The following is a 19391-nucleotide window of genomic DNA, read 5'->3' as shown; positions in this document are numbered from 1 at the left end:
CTTAGGATGACAAATCAGAGCAAGATTACTGAATGTAAGTACATTATTTACCTTCAGAGTTGAATGTAATAAACCAGTTGCCGTGAAAAGTGTTTTGTTGTTGTGCGCTCTCCTCAAACAATAGCATGCTTTTTTTTCACTGTAATAGCTACTGTAAGTTGGACAGTGCAGTTAGATTAACAAGAATGTAAGCTTTCTGCCCATATAAAACCTGTCTATGTCCTGGAAATTTTGCTGTTAGTTACAATAGTCATGCTAATCACATTAGCGCACGTTAGCGCAACCATCCCATATACGGGACACCGATCCCGTAGAGGTTAAAAATAGTTTAGGTGTAGTTTCAATGGGCCATCATCAGCTGCGCAGGCTGACTGCCAGTGAATGACTGGTGGTGAATGAGGGCAGGGGGGGAAACTATCCTCTTCAAACTGCTTATAACACAAATTGTGTTTATGATATTACGATTCTAACAATGACAGTGTGTTGTATAGACTTATTTATGTAAAGTCATGGACGAGGGGGTGAAATGACTTTAAAAATGGCAGAGTAATTAAAAAAGCAAATTTGTTTTGAATCAACTCTTAGCTCTCCTATTGTAAAACAGATTTCCTGATTCTCTGTGGTCACTAAAAATCCATTGCCATTTATCGCAGGAGTAAGGGTGTTAACCCCGGTGCTCTGGCCAAATTCTCATCCATGCCCCATTTCCATCATTTCCACCTAATCATCCCCCTTAAATTCTAATTTACATACAGTTGAAGTCGAAAGTTTACATACACTTAGGTTGGAGTCATTTAAACTTGTTTTTCAACCACTCCACATATTTCTTCTTCACAAACTATAGTTTTGGCAAGTCGGTTAGGACATCTACTTTGTGCATGACACAAGTAATTGTTTACAGACAGGTTATTTCACTTGTAATTCACTGTATCACAATTCAAGTGGTTCAGAAGTTTACATACACTAAGTTGACTGTGCCTTTAAACAGCTTGGAAAATTCCAGAAAATGATGTCATGGCTTTAGAAGCCTCTGATAGGCTAATGTACAAAATTTGAGTCCATTGGAGGTGTACCTGTGGATGTATTTCAAGGCCTACCTTCAAACTTAGTGCCTCTTTGCTTGACATCATGGGAAAATAAAATAAATCAGCCAAGACCTCAGAAAAAAAATTGCAGACCTCCACTAGTCTTGATCATCCTTGGGAGCAATTTCCAAATGCCTGAAGGTACCACATTCATCTGTACAAACAATAGTACGCAAGTATAAACACCATGGGACCACAGAGCTGTCATACCGCTCAGGAAGGAGACACATTCTGTCTCCTAGAGATGAATGTACTTTGGTGCGAAAAGTGCAAATCAATCCCAGAACAACAGCAAAGGAACCTGTGAAGATGCTGGAGGAAACAGGTACAAAAGTATCTATATCCACAGTAAAACGAGTCCTATATCGACGTATCCTGAAAGGCCGCTCTGCAAGGAAGAAGCCACTGCTCCAAAACCGCCATAAAGAAAGCCAGACTATGGTTTGCAACTGCACATTTGGACAAAGATCGTACTTTTTGGAGAAATGTCCTCTGGTCTGATGAAACAAAAATAGAACTGTTTGGCCATAATGACCATCGTTATGTTTGGAGGAAAAAGGAGGATTCTTGCAAGCCGAAGAACACCATCCCAACCATGAAGCACGGGGGTGGCAGCATCATGCTGTGGGGGTGCTTTCTTGCAATAGTGTCTGGTGCACTTCACAAAATAGATGGCATCATGAGGAAGGAAATTTATGTGGATATATTGAAGCAACATCAGTCAGGAAGTTAAAGCTTGGTCGTAAATGGGTCTTCCAAATGGACAATGACCTCAAGCATAATTCCAAAGTTGTGGCAAAATGGCTTAAGGACAACAATGTCAAGGTATTGGAGTGGCCATCACAAAGCCCTGACCTCAATCCTATAGAACATTTGTGGGCAGAACTGAAAAAGCGTGTGCGAGCAAGGAGGCCTACAAACCTGACTCAGTTACACCAGCTCTGTCAGGAGGAATGGGCCAAAATTCACCCAACTTATTGTGGGAAGCTTGTGGAAGGCTATCTGAGACGTTTGACCCAAGTTAAACAATTTAAAGGCAATGCTACCAAATACTAATTGAGTGTATGTAAACTTCTGACCCACTGGGAATGTGATGAAAGAAACAAAAGCTGAAATAAATCATTCTCTCTATTATTCTGACATTTTACATTTTTAAAATAAAGTGGTGATCCTAACTGACCTAAGACAGTGAATTTTTACTAGGATTAAATGTCAGGAATTGTGAAAAACTGAGTTTAAATGTATTTGGCTAAGGTGTATGTAAACTTCCGACTTCAACTGTATATCACTCCTCACCTCTCCACCATTATAGCTGATGTGTGATGAGTTTTCTGGAACATAAATGGTTGCTGCGCATCACCCAAGCTGGTGCTATACATTGGTGTCGGTAGAGGGGAGTTTCCCTCCTTACTTAAAGTGTTTTGAGCACCTAGGTGGAAAAACGCAAAATAAATCCAATTAATAATTATTAGTATTAATCTGGCAGTCGTTAAGATTCCAACCAACCCTTCTTGTGAACTCTCCAAAATGGCCGACTTGTAAATATTGTGGTCTTACCAGAGTTACTTTCTGACAGAGATGAGGAGTAGATAGTTTGTTTGCAGATTTGCATGTAATTTCCCCTGGACCACGGTGCTGTAACAGTAGCTAGGCCTTGAGAAGGTGTGAAGGATATGCAGAGAAAAGCTTAGGGATCAAAGCACCATAAATGCTTAGGATGATTGGAGTCATTACTGAACCATTGTTTAGAAAGGTAGACTGTATTCACCTTGAAGTAGACTCTGCAGTCCATGGACAGTCCACACTAATGAGGCATTGATCTGTCATTACATTTCTTTCTTTATGAGATTGGAAAATTAAGTAAACAAAATCGGCCTTGGTGGTCCCTTAAATGCATGTTTGTGTGGGTGAAGCGGCGAGGGACAAAAAAAAGGCCCCTTCTACCTTTTATTCAGTGGGTCTGAATTCGGGCCGACTTTCAATTTACAGGTAGCTTTTGTTAGCAAGCCGACATCATTAATATGAAATTAGTCTCTCGCCATCTCATCCATAACAGGATTGATAGAATTTGTTAAACACATTGAGTCCAGTACAATGCGTTCCCATTTGCTGTAATTGCCTATAATTACCCCTATTGATTGGATTAAAAGCCTCCGATGGCATCATCTGGGAGATCTGAGGATCCAGAGGACTCTTCTCTCGCTTCTCTCGCTTTCAGGCCTTAGGCAAATTAGACTAGGGACAATATCCTCGAAAATGGGAGAATAGAGGAGGGGCGGGGGAGGATGTTGATAGGTGGGCGAGGGGCGGAGGGCGCAGGTGAGGAACCCTTTGGTGATGGTAAACACACTAATATGCATAGAGACGTGACACTGTTCATAGAGGCCTGTTCTGTAGTAGTCTAATATGAACCAACAAACAGGCTTCACACGATTCCTCAACGGTCACGACAACCCAAAGTTCTTAACTGTTACTATCACTAACAATGGTAACTATGCTAAACTGCGCACAAAACAAAATACTACTCATGGAAGTCCACAGTGGTCAGATATTGACATTGATGAAGATGTGAAAAGTATTCAAGACTCACCGATATTGCTCCTGTAAGACCACGGCCCTCTAATATTGACAGGAAATAAAGACTACTGAAGGGAGGTTTACAGACCTGACACTGATTGTGCCCTTGTCAGTCCCTTGCTAATTTACTAATAAAACACAGGCTGCTATGTCAATCCCCAGCAGTATTAGCCCCCCCTCCTTCAAATCAAATTGAATTGTCACATGTGGCGAATACAACAGGTTAACCAACAATGCAGTTTTAAGAAAAATAAGAGTTAAGAAAATATTTACTAAATAAACTAAAGTAAAAAATAAATAAATGAAAAAGAGCAATAATAAAATGACAATAACGTGGCGTTGTACAGGGGGTACTGGTACCCAGTCAATGTGCAGGGGTACAGGTTAGTTGAGGTAATTGAGGTAATATGTACATGTAGGTAGGGGTAAAGTGACTATGCATACTCTAGATAATAAACAGCGAGGGTGGGGGTGGGGGGGTCAATGCAAATAGTCCAGGTAGCCATTTCATTAGCTGTTCAGGAGTCTTATGGCTTGGGGATAGAAGCTGTTAAGAAGCCTTTTGGACCTAGACTTGGCACTCCGATACTGCTTGCCGTGCGATAGCAGAGAGAACAGTCTATGACTAGGATGGCTGGATTCTTTGGCAATTTTTAGGGCCTTCCTCTGACACCGCCTGGTATAGAGGTCCTGGGTGGCAGGAAGCTTGGCCTCAGTGATGTACTGGGTCGTACGCATTACCCTCTGTAGCGCCTTGCGGTCGGAGGCTGAGCAGTTGCCATACCAGGTGGTGATGCAACCAGTGAGGATGCTCTCGATGATGCAACTGTAGAACTTTTTGAAGATCTGAGGATTTTTCAGTCTTCTGAGGGGGAATAGGTGTTGTCGTGCCCTCTTCACGACGGTCTTGGTGTGTTTGGGCCATGATAGTTTGTTGGTGATGTGGACACCAAGGAATGTTATCACTCATACAATGACAAGGACACCATCACTGCAATTGACACATAGCCATAGTATAGGACTATTCCATTGCATCTGACATGTTTTCTTAGCTATCATTGACTTGATTTAACAAATTAACCATATGCAATGTTGAGTTCAGATTACAAAACACACCGCCTGACTTTTCGCAGCAAGGAGGGATTTTATTGTATTTATTTTTATTTCACCTTTATTTAACCAGGTAAGCCAGTTGAGAACAAGTTCTCATTTAATAACTGCGACCCGGCCAAGATAAAGCAGAGCAGTGCGATAAAAACAACAACACCATAGTTACATATGGGATAAACCAAAACGTACAGTCAATAACACAATAGAAAATCTATATACAGTGTGTGCAAATGTAGTAAGTGATGGAGGTAAGGCAATAAATAGGCCACAGTGCAAAATAATTACAATTTAGTATTAACACTGGAATGATAGATGTGCAGAAGATGATGTGCAAATAGAGATACTGGGGTGCAAATGAGCAAAATAAATAACAATATGGGGATGAGGTAGTTGGGTGGGATAATTACATATGGACTGTGTACAGCTGCAGTGATCGGTAAGCTGCTCTGACAACTGATGCTTAAAGTTAGTGAGGGAGATATGAGTCTCCAGCTTCAGAGATTTTTGCAGTTCGTTCCAGTCATTGGCAGCAGAGAACTGGAAGGAATGGCGGCCAAAGGAGGTGTTGGCTTTGGGGATGACCAGTGAGATATACCTGCTGGAGTGCATACTACGGGTGGGTGTTGCTATGGTGACCAATGAGCTAAGATAAGACGGGGATTTGCCGAACAGTGATTTATAGATGACCTGGAGCCAGTGGGTTTGGCGACGAATATGTAGTGAGGGCCCACCAACGAGAGCGTACAGGTCACAATGGTGGGTAGTATATGGGGCTTTGGTGACAAAACGGATGGCACTGTGATAGACTACATCCAATTTGCTGAGTAGAGTGTTGGAGGCTATTTTGTAAATGACATCGCCGAAGTCAAGGATCGGTAGGATAGTCAGTTTTTTTAGAAGGATTACTTTATACTATCCCAGGTATTCCTTAAAGAGGTGGGGTTTCAAATGTCTCCGGAAGGTGGTGAGTGACTCCGCTGTCCTGGCGTCGTGAGGGAGCTTGTTCCACCATTGGGGTGCCAGAGCAGCGAACAGTTTTGACTGGGCTGAGCGGGAACTATGCTTCCGCAGAGGAAGGGGAGCCAGCAGGCCAGAGGTGGATGAACGCAATGCCCTCATTTGGGTGTAGGGACTGATCAGAGCCTGAAGGTACGGAGGTGCCGTTCCCCTCACTGCTCCATAGGCAAGCACCATGGTCTTGTAACGGATGCGAGCTTCAACTGGAAGCCAGTGGAGTGTGCGGAGGAGGGGGGTGACGTGAGAGAACTTGGGAAGGTTGAACACCAGACGGGCTGCGGCATTCTGGATGAGTTGTAGGGGTTTAATGGCACAGGCAGGGAGCCCAGCCAACAGCGAGTTGCAGTAATCCAGACGGGAGATGACAAGTGCCTGGATTAGGACCTGTGCCGCTTCCTGTGTAAGGAAGGGTCGTACTCTCCGAATGTTGTAGAGCATGAACCTGCAGGATCGGGTCACCGCCTTGATGTTAGCGGAGAACGACAGGGTGTTGTCCAGGGTCACGCCAAGGCTCTTCGCACTCTGGGAGGAGGACACAACGGAGTTGTCAACCGTGATGGCGAGATCATGGAACGGGCAGTCCTTCCCCGGGAGGAAGAGCAGCTCCGTCTTGCCAGGGTTCAGCTTGAGGTGGTGATCCGTCATCCATACCGATATGTCTGCCAGACATGCAGAGATGCGATTCGCCACCTGGTTATCAGAAGGGGGAAAGCAGAAGATTAGTTGTGTATCGTCAGCGTAGCATTGATAGGAGAGGCCATGTGAGGATATGACAGAGCCAAGTGACTTGGTGTATAGGGAGAAAAGGAGAGGGCCTAGAACTGAGCCCTGGGGGACACCAGTGGTGAGAGCACGTGGTGCGGAGACAGCTTCTCGCCACGCCACTTGGTAGGAGCGACCGGTCAGGTAGGACGCAATCCAGGAGTGAGCCGCGCCGGAGATGCCCAGCTCGGAGAGGGTGGAGAGGAGGATCTGATGGTTCACAGTATCAAAGGCAGCAGACAGGTCTAGAAGGACAAGAGCAGAGGAGAGAGAGTTAGCTTTAGCAGTGCGGAGAGCCTCCGTGACACAGAGAAGAGCAGTCTCAGTTGAATGACCAGTCCTGAAACCTGACTGGTTTGGATCAAGAAGGTCATTCTGAGAGAGATAGCAAGAGAGTTGGCTAAAGACGGCATGCTCAATAGTTTTGGAAAGAAAAGAAAGAAGGGATACTGGTCTGTAGTTGTTGACATCAGTGGGATCGAGTGTTGGTTTTTTGAGAAGGGATGCAACTCTCGCTCTCTTGAAGACGGAAGGGACATAGCCAGCGGTCAAGGATGAGTTGATCAGCGAGGTGAGGTAGGGGAGAAGTTCACCGGAGATGGTCTGGAGAAGAGAGGAGGGGATGCTGTCAAGCGGGCAGGTTGTTGGGCGGCCTGCAGTCACTAGTCGCAAGATTTTATCTGGAGAGAGAGGGGAGAAAGAAGTCAAAGCATAGGGTAGGGCAGTGTGAGCAGGACCAGCAGTGTCATTAGACTTAACAAACGAGGATCGGATGTCGTCAACCTTCTTTTCAAAGTGGTTGACGAAGTCATCCACAGAGAGAGAGGAGGGGGGGGGGGGGGGGAGGATTCAGCAGTGAGGAGAATGTGGCAAAGAGCTTCCTAGGGTTAGAGGCAGATGCTTGGAATTTAGAGTGGTAGAAAGTGGCCTTAGCAGCAGAAACAGATGAAGAAAATGTAGAGAGTGAACAGATGCCAGGTCGGCAGGGAGTTTAGTTTTCTTCCATTTCCGCTCAGCTGCCCGGAGCTCTGTTCTGTGAGCTCGCAATGAGTCATCAAGCCACGGAGCTGGAGGGGAGGACCGAGCCGGGCGGGAGGATAGGGGACACAGGGAGTCAAAGGATGCAGAAAGGGAGGAGAGGAGGGTTGAGGAGGCAGAATCAGGAGATAGGAGGGAGAAGGATTGAGCAGAGGGAAGAGATGATAGGATGGAAGAGGAGAGAGTAGTGGGAGAGAGAGAGCGAAGGTTGCGGCGGCGCGTTACCATCTGTGTAGGGGCAGAGTGAGTAGTGTTGGAGGAGAGCGAGAGAGAAAAGGATACAAAGTAGTGGTCGGAGACATGGAGGGGAGTTGCAGTGAGATTAGTAGAAGAACAGCATCTAGTAAAGATGAAGTCAAGCGTATTGCCTGCCTTGTGAGTAGGGGGGGACGGTGAGAGGGTGAGGTCAAAAGAGGAGAGGAGTGGAAAGAAGGAGGCAGAGAGAAATGAGTCAAATGTAGACGTAGGGAGGTTGAAATCCCCCAAAACTGTGAAGGGTGAGCCATCCTCAGGAAAGGAACTTATCAAGGCGTCAAGCTCATTGATGAACTCTCCAAGGGAACCTGGAGGGCGATAGATGACAAGGATATTAAGCTTAAATGGGCTAGTGACTGTGACAGCGTGGAATTCAAATGAGGAGATAGACAGATGGGTTAGGGGAAAAATTTAGAATGACCACTTGGGAGAGATGAGGATTCCTGTGCCACAACCCCTCTGACCAGATGCTCTCGGGGTATGCGAGAACACATGGTCAGACGAGGAGAGAGCAGTAGGAGTAGCAGTGTTTTCAGTGGTAATCCATGTTTCCGTCAGCGCCAGGAAGTCGAGGGACTGGAGGGTAGCATAGGCTGGGATGAAGTCAGCCTTGTTGGCAGCAGAACGGCAGTTCCAGAGGCTGCCTGAGACCTGGAACTCCAGGTGTGTGGTGCGTGCAGGGACCACCAGGTTAGAGAGGCAGCAGCCACGCGGTGTGAGGCGTTTGTGTAGCCTGTGCGGAGAGGAGAGAACAGGGATAGGCAGAGGCATAGTTGACAGGCTGTAGCAGATGGCTACAATAATGCAGAGGAGATCGGAATGAAATGAACTAAACATCTGGGAAAGGAGAGAGCAGGGCCTCCCTCACCAAAAAAAATATAACTCTCCCAACTTCCACCTCAGAAACTATGATTGTTTCACTGAACCACCCGAATAAAACTCTCCCAACTTCCACTTTAGAAATTAGAATTGTTGTAAACTACAGCGGTTCAATGTTTCAAGGAATAGACTCAACTTACTTTATTCAGTTAGCTAACTATGACGCCATAGCTAACTAGCATGCTAGCATCCAATAACACACAGTTTAGCACCATTACTTGGTTACAACAAACTACCAATAGTGTGTTAACACACTAAACAGATAATTTGTGTCCGTGTCTAGTTCTTTCATAACGCAGCAATAATTAAACGTTGGCTAGCTAGCACAAAGATATTGTATTTAGCTACCACAGTACAGCTAGCTGGTAGTGTTGGCTAGCTAGCAATGGCTGCTGTGTTGACTTTGTTTGAAAAACGGCGTCGCTGCGAACGAATGTAGCTGGCTAAAAGGATATTGTATTTAGTTGCTACCGTTGCTAATAGCGACTCCAGCTACTGACGGAATGAGGTCAATATTCATCCAGGATACCCGGGCCAGGTCAATTAGAAAAGGTCTGCTCGCTGAATTGTTTTAGGGAGCGTTTGACAGTGACGAGGGGTGGTCGTTTGACCGCGGACCTATTACGGATGCAGGCAATGAGGCAGTGATCGCTGAGATCCTGGTTGAAGACAGCGGAGGTGTATTTAGAGGGTAAATTAGTCACGATGATATCTATGAGAGTGACCATGTTAACGGATTTAGGGTTGTACCTGGTAGGTTCCTTGATCATTTGTGTAGGATTGAGGGCATCTAGGTAAGATTGTAGGACGAACGGGGTGTTAAGCATATCCCAGTTTAGGTCACCAAGCAATACGAACCCTGAGGATAGATGGGGGACAATCAATTCACATAAGGTGTCCAGGGCACATCTGGGGGCTGAGGGGGGTCTGTAGCAAGTGGCAACAGTGAGAGACTTATTTCTGGAAAGGTGGATTTTTAGAAGTAGAAGCTCAAACTGTTTGGGCACAGACCTGGATAGTATGATAGAGCTCTGCAGGCTATCTCTACAGTAGATTGCAACTCCGCCCCCTTTGGCAGTTCAATCTAGATGGAAAATGTTGTAGTTGGGAATGGACAATTCTGAATCTTTGGTGGCCTTCCTAAGCCAGGATTCAGACACTTCTAGAACATCAGGGCTGGCGGAGTTTGCTAATGCAGTGAATAACTCAAACTTAGGGAGGAGGCTTCTGATGTTAACATGCAAGAAACCAAGGCTTTTGCAGTTACAGAAGTCAACAAATGATAGCGCCTGGGGAGTAGGAGTGATACTGGGTTAACCTCTACATCACCAGAGGAACAGAGGAGGAATAGAATAAGGATACGGCTAAAGGCTTTAAGAACTGGTCTTCTAGCGCGTTAGGTTTTTTTTACAGAGAATAAAAGGGGCAGATTTCTGGGCGTTGTAGAATAGATTCAGGGCATTATGTACAGACAAGGATATGGAAGGATATGAGTACAGTGGAGGTAAACCTAAGAATTGGGTAACGATGAAAGAGATAGCATCACTGGAGGCACAGATTGAGCCGGTCTCCGCATGTGTGGGGGGTGGGACAAGTGAGCCATCTGAGGCAGTTTGAGCGGGACTGGGGGCTCTACAGTGAAAAAGTACAGTAAGAACTAACCGTAACAGCAATAGGCAAGGCATATTGACATGGGAGAGAGGCATAAAGCAATCACAGGTGTTATTCGATAGCTAGCCAGCTAGCTGACATGCTCGCCATGGTTAGCAGTCAAACAGATACAGTTGAAGTCGGAAGTTTACATACACTTAGGTTGGAGTCATTAAAACTCATTTTTCAACCACTCCACAAATTTCTTGCTAACAAACTATAGTTTTGGCAAGTCGGTTAGGACATCTACTTTGTGCATGACACAAGTAATTTTTCCAACAATTTTGTTACAGACAGATTATTTCACTGTATCACAATTCTAGTGGGTCAGAATATTACATACACTAAGTTGACTGTGCCTTTAAACAGCTTGGAAAATTCCAGAAAATGATGTCATGGCTTTAGAAGCTTCTGATAGGCTAATTGACAGTATTTGAGTCAATTGGAGGTGTACCTGTGGATGTATTTCAAGGCCTACCTTCAAACTTAGTGCCTCTTTGCTTGACATCATGGGAAAATCGAAAGAAATCAGCCAAGACCTCAGAAAAAATAATTGTAGACCTCCACAAGTCTGGTTCATCCTTGGGAGCAATTTCCAAACACCTGAAGGTACCACGTTCATCTGTACAAACAAAAGTATGCAAGTATAAACACCATGGGACCACGCAGCCGTCATACCGCTCAGGAAGTAGACGCATTCTGTCTCCTCGAGATGAACGTACTTTGGTGCAAAACGTGCAAATCAATCCTAGAACAACAGCAAAGGACCTTGTGAAGATGCTGGAGGAAACAGGTACAAAAGTATCTATATCCACTGTAAAACGAGTCCTATATCGACATAACCTGAAAGGCCGCTCAGCAAGGAAGAAGCCACTGCTCCAAAACCGCCATAAAAAAGCCAGACTACGGTTTGCAACTGCACATGGGGACAAAGATTGTACTTTTTGGAGAATTGTCCTCTGGTCTGATGAAACATAAATAGAACTGTTTGGCCATAATGACCATCGTTATGTTTGGAGGAAAAAGGGGGGACTTACAAGCCAAAGAACACCATCTTAACCGTGAAGCACAGGGGTGGCAGCATCATGCTGTTGGGGTGCTTTGCTGCAGGAGGGACTGGTGCACTTCACAAAATAGATGGCATCATGAGGAAGGAAAATTACGTGGATATATTGAAGCAACATTTCAAGACATCAGTCAGGAAGTTAAAGCTTGGTCGCAAATGGGTCTTCCAAATCGAAAATGACCCCAAGCATACTTCCAAAGTTGTGGCAAATTGGCTTAAGGACAACAATGTCAAGGTATTGGAGTGGCCATCACAAAGCCCTGACCTCAAACCTATAGAACATTTGTGGGCAGAACTGAAAAGGCGTGTGCGAGCAAGGAGGCCTACAAACCTGACTCAGTTACACCAGCTCTGTCAGGAGTAATGGGCCAAAATTCACCCAACTTATTGTGGGAAGCTTGTGGAAGGCTACCCGAAATGTTTGACCCAAATTAAACAATTTAAAGGCAATGCTACCAAATACAAATTGAGTGTATGTAAACTTCTGACCCACTGGGAATGTGATGAAAGAAACAAAAGCTGAAATAAATCATTCTCTCTACTATTATTCTGACATTTCACATTCTTAAAATAAAGTGGTGATCCTAACTGACCTAAGACAGGGAATCTTTACTAGGATTAAATGTCAGGAATTCTGAAAAACTGAGTTTAAATGTATTTGGCTAAAGTGTATGTAAATTTCCGACTTCAACTGTACATGCACCATGACTAAAACCTCATTAATACGCAACCATCAGTTCTCTGTTGACTTCTAAGCTACGCTAATTGTAGAACAGCAGCGGTGTGACGATGGGTTCAAGCAAAGTGTGATGGCAGCTCTGAATTACACACACACACATGCATACGCACACATACACACATACACAGACACACACTCACGTGCATACACACACACACACACACACACGAACACACACACACACACAGTTAATATCTGAGTACATAAACATGGCCCCCCGCTGAGAGGAGTGTCACCGGATGTCAGGTTGAGGATGTGTTCAGCATGAGATTGCAGCCTTTTGATCACACACACACACACACACACACACACACACACACACACACACACACACACACACAGCAACAGACTTCTCACTCACAGCTCCTCTTCACATAGCTCTGTACTATCGAGTCATCAAGGCTTTTCAGAAATGAATTGCCTTTGCTGAAAGAGAAAGGGAAGATATGAAAAATGCACTGAGAAAAAAAAAAAAAAAGAGACTTATAATGACTTTGCTTTAATCAATGCCGAAGAGTCTGTTGGGGTGGCTTTTTTTCTGTAGTCTACCTCCTTACTTTTTGCCTAACATTATCTGTATGCAAATGCAGGATTTGTAAATACTTGAGCACTTGAATGCTTTGTGTAAGTCCTTGATCTTTGTTTTGTTGAATTTGTAGCACGCACTGTTGAAATGTTTTGATGCCAATGTTCCCACTCCTCGTCAGTCTGTTGAGTGTCTGATGGGATTTGACGAAAGCAGAAGTAGTGTTTGTGTGAATAGAACTCATTTTCATACCTTTGACAACCAGGGACCAAAGTTATAGCCTGTGTTCAGAGGCAGATAATGTGGTTTTGCTCTAATGCTTGAATCCCAAACTCAGTTTTTTTTCAGATGAATAGGAGAACCTACTCTCCCTTCCATATGTATTTGGACAGTGAAGCAAAAAAAAAAAATGTGTCTCTCTACTCCAGCATTTTGGATTTGAGGTCAAATGTTTCATATGAGGCACATTTTATTTGAGGGTATGTTCATACATATCCGTTTTACCATTTAGAAATAAAATCCCTTTATGTGTCTAGTCCTCCCATGTGAAGAAGTCATAAGTATTTGGACAAATTTACTTTAGGGTATTAAAGTAGTCAAAAGTTTAGTATTTGGTCCGATATTCCTTGGTCGCAATGACTACATCAAGCTTATGACTCTACAAACTCGTTGGATGCATTTGCAGTTTGTTATGGTTGTGTTTTGGGTTATGTTTTGCCCAATAGTAACTGAATGGTCAATGATGACTGGAGTAATATTCTTTATAAGTGGATTATATATTTCTGAACACTTCTTAAATAATCCTGATAATGCAATTATTAAGAAAAATCATGAATGAATCATGAATAATGAGTGAGAAGGTTACAGAGGCTACAACAAAACTTGCTAACATTTCACCATTATCAATAACAGGGGAGGTTAGCATTTTTGGGGGAGTATGATCTTTGGGCCTCTGTAACCTTCTCATTCATCATTAATTGTGATTCATTCATTCATGACTGGCAATAATCATGGAAGCATCCATATGAATGTACTGTAGAAGTGTTCAGAAACATTTTCTATTCTTACCTACAATAATAGTGACTCCAAAATGAAACACAAAACATTATTCACCATTTCCAAAACACAACTAAAACAAACCGCAATGACAATAATGATGAGTGAGAGGCACACCCCCCCTGTCATGGTGACTCCAGGGTGGTGTGCTCAGCTCAACCATTTACAACTCTTTGAGAACATGCACGCACGCGCGCACGCACGCACGCACGCACGCACGCACACACGCACACACACACACAGGCATAGTAGCACCTAACGAAGATAAACAGCCACAGTGGCGCTGGATGGACTGAGAGAGAGGGGCAGCCTCCTCATCGCTAGCCACGTCCACCTAGAATCAGGGATGATAGGGATTGTGCTAGAGGCTGAGAATATGTTTGGAGCTGGGATAACAAGAGCAAGTTTTAAACTGGGGATTGAAAGAGTTTGTGAGTGCTTATAGGGATAGAGATTGGGATAGAGTACATTTTTACAACAGTTCTGTACATTTACCTCTGGCTAGCCTATATCAGGGGTATTCAAATCTGAGCCTGGAGGTCCGGAGTACTGCTGGTTTTCTGTTCTACTTGATAATTAATTGCACCCACCTGGTGTCCCAGGTTTAAATCAGTCCCTGAATAGAGGGGTAGAATGAAAATTAGCAGTGGGAATGGCTTCAAGGTCCAGATTTGAATTTTCCTGGTCTATGTGGTCTTTATCTCTACCATCTCATGGACAAGTGACATAACCGACTGATAATAAAGTTGATTGTGCATTGCGATTTCTACCCCCGTCTATTCTAAGCTAACTGTGTATGTAGCAGTCGTCAAATGACAGCTCTTCTGTTGTCACTCGATATGTAGCACTGTTCACACAAACAAAATCAATCTGTGTCCAAAATCCACATAGAATCTTCCTTTGTCGTCTCGCATCACTTTGTGACAGTCATCTGGCATCAATATGTTCCCTCCCTTTGCATCTTTCCCTAGGCACAGTACTGTAAATGTGTCCCAGCTTCCCTAGCCAATCCTGTAAGGACCACTGTTACATCCTAATCTCTTCTGTAAGATTTTGGAGCTTGAATCCAGCAGTCCAGTCAACCCCACATTCCTTCTGTCCATATGGGGTGTCGTTTGTAACATGCTATATGTTATGTAACAGATGAATTCCGTGCTACAAAATGTAAACATTTTGTGCCACGTAATTCATCTGTTTCACAACATATAGCATGTTACAAACGGCACCCCATTTGTCCCTGATTCCCAGGGACAACAGAGAGATGGATGGACAAGCGGAGCAGCTTTACACTCGCTCCACTCAATTACAGGCCTGCCTTTTAACTGTTCGTTAATGGCCTGAGAGGAGTGGATTTGCAACCTTGCCCCGAGCTGGAAGCCATATAGCAGCCGTGTCGCCTGTCCCTGCTGCAGCCAGGCAGCCAACCCCAACTCCACCGATAACGTGCCCAGGCAGAGAATGTGGTTCTGCGTGGTTGGTTAGACCGTGGTGCTGGTAACGCCAAGGTTGCAGGTTCAATTCCTGCAGGGATCGCATACACATCCTAAAAATGTATGCCCTCACGTATTGTGAGTCACTCTGGATAAATGTGTCTTCTAAATGACATATTTTATTATTTGTATATTATAGAGACCTATCATTTCCTCCCCACATTGTAGCCCCCCTTGATTTGTATCTGCTGTGACACTGAAAAGCCTTCCTATACAAGATAACTGAATGGATAGAAATGGATAATGGAAGACCATTGATTGCCTTGTAGCTTTTGAAACTGTCCTCTCCTTTGTCCCTGAGGTGGAAACATTTATAGATTGATATAGCGATTGAGGCCATTGTTGCTGTAGATTTTTCATAGATTGCGGGGGTTTTGAAGCAGATATATTATTGTCCCAACAACTGAAGCCGCCATCCTATTCTTGAATGTGCTTATTTGTAATACAACAATGGAAAAATATATATTTGGTTGGCCCATTTCAATTTGAAGGGCATACTGTATTATATAGATGTTTTATTCAGACCAAACTTGTCCCTAACAAAAGTTCAAGTTGAGTAACGAACTATGAACCAATTGAAAACTCAAACTTCAAACAACAGCAGTAACTGCAACTTTCCCCGAACTCTCCCCTTAAACCAAAAGACACATTGCCCTGTGTCCTTTGCTTTATTTATGTGTGCTGCTGTTTGGTACAGCGTCCTTATTAAAAGGCATCCATCTCTCGTCTCGGCTACGAGTTATTCCACAGATGTAGTCTCTCCATTACCCATAGTGCAGTGCCTCGGTGCGCGTCTGCTGTTTCATAGGGCAGTAAACTACCTCTTCTTTATGACGCTTCCCTGCTGAGTATATCAACCAAGGAGAAGGAACGCCAGAGGAATACGCATTCACACCCAAACGAAAGCCCAAAAATATTTTTGGGATAATATTTAACAAGTGTGAGTAAGAATCCATGAATAAATATTGATTTCAGGTATTTTATTATGAGCAACGCAGTCTCACTGCAGCCCTGGCTGGTATAAAATGAAAAGGTGCCGACGGCAGTAGGACTCTCTGAGTTAATGTGTTGTGTTGCTGCCTGCAGAACTGAAATTCCACTATAAATATATCACAAGTATAACTTTTTCACTGACTTTTGTATCCAATTTAAGGACTGGTGGCAGCAGATAGAACTTTGATGGCAATGGGGACAGTCTATTGAAGCACAACAACAAGGAAATATTTATTGTTGCCATGGATTGAATATTGGATGCTTGTCAACTCAAACGGATACCTTGAAAAGATAAATGCTTAAACAATTGGTGAACACAATTGTTGTGAACCAGTTAAACCAAACTTTATTGCATGAATTATAGCTAGTAAAGGAATTAGGAAACCATGTCTACAGGAAAGCTCCATTTGTTTAAGTTTCAGCTCCTTTACGACTCTTTATCGACCTCTGAAGTCCTGCAAGCCATTAGTGGCTTGATGAGGATTTATGCTAATCAGTCTAGATTAGCCAGCAGCCTTTAACCGTCCCGTCCCGTCCCACCCCCCCCCCCCGATGTCTGACAGCTGCTGAAGTCTGACTCACCCTAGCCCACTGTCTCGCACAGCCAAGGACCCACCAATCACACACCCAAAGTCTATACGGCTCCAGACCCATATTCATATTACATAATTTAGGTCCAGCATTGTCTGGAGGTCCACAATGACAGGTTTCAAAAAGGCTTATCTAGGACACAACTCAGGATGACACCCCCCCCACACACACTCCTTTTATCCTTCTTTTTCTTGTCTTTTCTGTTTTTTGCTTCATGCAAAAAATGTTGCTTGTCTTGCCCCAACTGCTTCTTTGCCTGTGGTCAGTGCAGCACGGTCTCGGGGCAACGCCGGATCTAGCACTTACCATGAAAGCCTTTCAATCAGCGACTGGCCTAGCTACCAGCAGGCACTGAGCTGTCAATTGGTTTGATTTGAATTATCTAATGGAGTTGTGATCTGTGACACATCAGTCTAAAATGTTTTTATTACACACAACCCTGTAGACCTCAATTTACACAAACATCAATCTCCACCAGTAAAAAAAATTAAAATTCAGGCCATGTGTTTGGATGTTGGTGGTTATGGAAGTGCCGCCTGAATTGTTTTGACGCGGTCAATATTTATGTTGTAATGCATAGCCAATATTTCTTTGCCGTGGCACACAGCATTGTGGAGCTAATTCAAATGGAGACGGAAAATCACTGGTAGGACCAATGTAACTGACATTGCCATTCTATTCTTCTTCACTATTGCAAAACAATGCATATGCCCGAAAATGATAATATTGTGTGCTGTTGATAGAAATAATTCCTTAAATCACATAATATGTTGGGGATTGATACCAATTAGGCAACCACCGTGTTTACAACCCACACATCTATCAAGTTTCAGGAGAAGACCCAGATGCAGACAGTGTCGAAGTAACAAAAGTTTATTACAAAAACAGGGGGCAGGCAAACGACAGGTCAAGGGCAGGCAGAGGTCAGTAATCCAGATCAGAGTCCAAAAGGTACAGAACGTCAGGCAGTCTCAGGGTCAGGGCAGGCAGAGGTCAATAATCCAGGGTGGTGTGACAAGGTACAGAACGGCAGGCAGGCTCAGGGTCAGGGCAGGCAGAATGGTCAAAACCGGGAAAACTAGAAAACAGGAACTTGAAAAAGACACGAGCAAGGTGAAAAACACTGGTAGGCTTGACGAAACAAAACGAACTGGCAACAGACAAACAGAGAACACAGGTATAAATACACTGGGGATAATGTGGAAGATGGGCGACACCCGGAGGAGGGTAGAGACAATCACAAAGACAGGTGAAACAGATCAGGGTGTGACAACATCAATGTGTTATATGTTTACCTTTCTACCCTGCATTTCTGTTCTACCTTTCTTTTTTTACTGTTTGAAATGTCGGTCATCCTGAATGATGGTGTATCAGAACGCACTGGAAAAAGAAGCTTGCAGGCCCACATTTGTGACCGACCACCTCGATTTGGTCTAATGTAGCAAAATCTGAAATTGTGTTTTTTACAAATATAGAACGTGTCCAGATAAAAATATTAAATAAATACCTTATAATTATTAGATGATGCTTACCCAGACACACTTGTCTAAATGTGATGTGGCTAAACAATTAACCATAATCCCAACACATATTTACAGTACAAACGGATTGTCATAACTAGCCACCATGCATGAAATGCTATAGTATGAATCTGCAGGTGTCTAAAGCTAACCAACTAGGTTCAATGTTAGCTAGCTAGCTAACATTAGGCTATAACTAGCAATGCAAATTGTTTTCTGAGATATGAATAATAGTACTACACAAATCATACACATAACGTTAGCTAGCGAGCCAGCAAGCTAACGTTCGCTAGCTAGCTAACAGTATGCTATAACTTGCAATGAAAATGACTTAATGACAAAATTAGAAATGTATAATATCTGAAAATTTAGCTAGACACTTACCCGTATACATGGATGAATGCTTCACGGCAGCGTGTCTTTTCCATTGTTTGTAGCTACAGCATGTTTGGCCAGCGTTGTGTCAAGTCATTTCGATTCACACTGACCAGGTGCATAAAGTAGTCCATCACAACTTTTTCCCACTAATGATTGTCAATAGCGCCAGCTAATTTCAGGGCAGCAATGTTGTTGAGTGCAGTAGCAACACTTTTGTAGTTCTTCATGGCTAACATTATATATTTCAAAAAAGCCGCGGAAGCAAGGATTATCTACACATACTGAGCAGCTCATGTTATAGACAGAAGCGTGCTACATGGCAGACCAATCCGAACTCATCTCTCGGCATGTCCAGCCCATCCATTATCTCAGCCAATCATGGCTAGCGGGAAGATTCCTGTCTTTTTCCGTGGCTAAACCAACTATGCTCGTAATTTAACCATTTTATTAGTATTTACAGATGTCATACAAGTTTGTTATTAAGGCACATGAAAGTTCACATGTTCCAGAAGGCATTTCTGCCAAAAAACACTAAAAAATATAAATAATAAGATAAAATGCCTCTCCTTTGAAGTAGTGATGTGCAACATATGCCTAGCTTCTTTATCCAGTCTCGTTTTGTATCACATTCCAATGATATGTGATACTGGGGGGGACAA

General features: G+C 43.6%; 1 protein-coding gene across 1 annotated transcript in view; it reads left to right on the top strand.

The window, feature by feature from the left end:
* The window catches only part of LOC311133416 (receptor-type tyrosine-protein phosphatase T-like), a gene marked incomplete at both ends in the record, with an annotated part of 396537 nt that overhangs the window by 194477 nt on the left and 182669 nt on the right, over positions 1–19391 (top strand). The gene's annotated exons all lie outside the window — the stretch shown is intronic.

Source organism: Coregonus lavaretus (assembly GCF_964263955.1).
Source record: "Coregonus lavaretus genome assembly, chromosome: 8".
In the NCBI taxonomy this organism is placed as follows: Eukaryota; Metazoa; Chordata; class Actinopteri; order Salmoniformes; family Salmonidae; genus Coregonus; species Coregonus lavaretus.
Note: the sequence above shows the minus strand (reverse complement) of the source record. Positions and strands in the feature narration are given on the sequence as shown.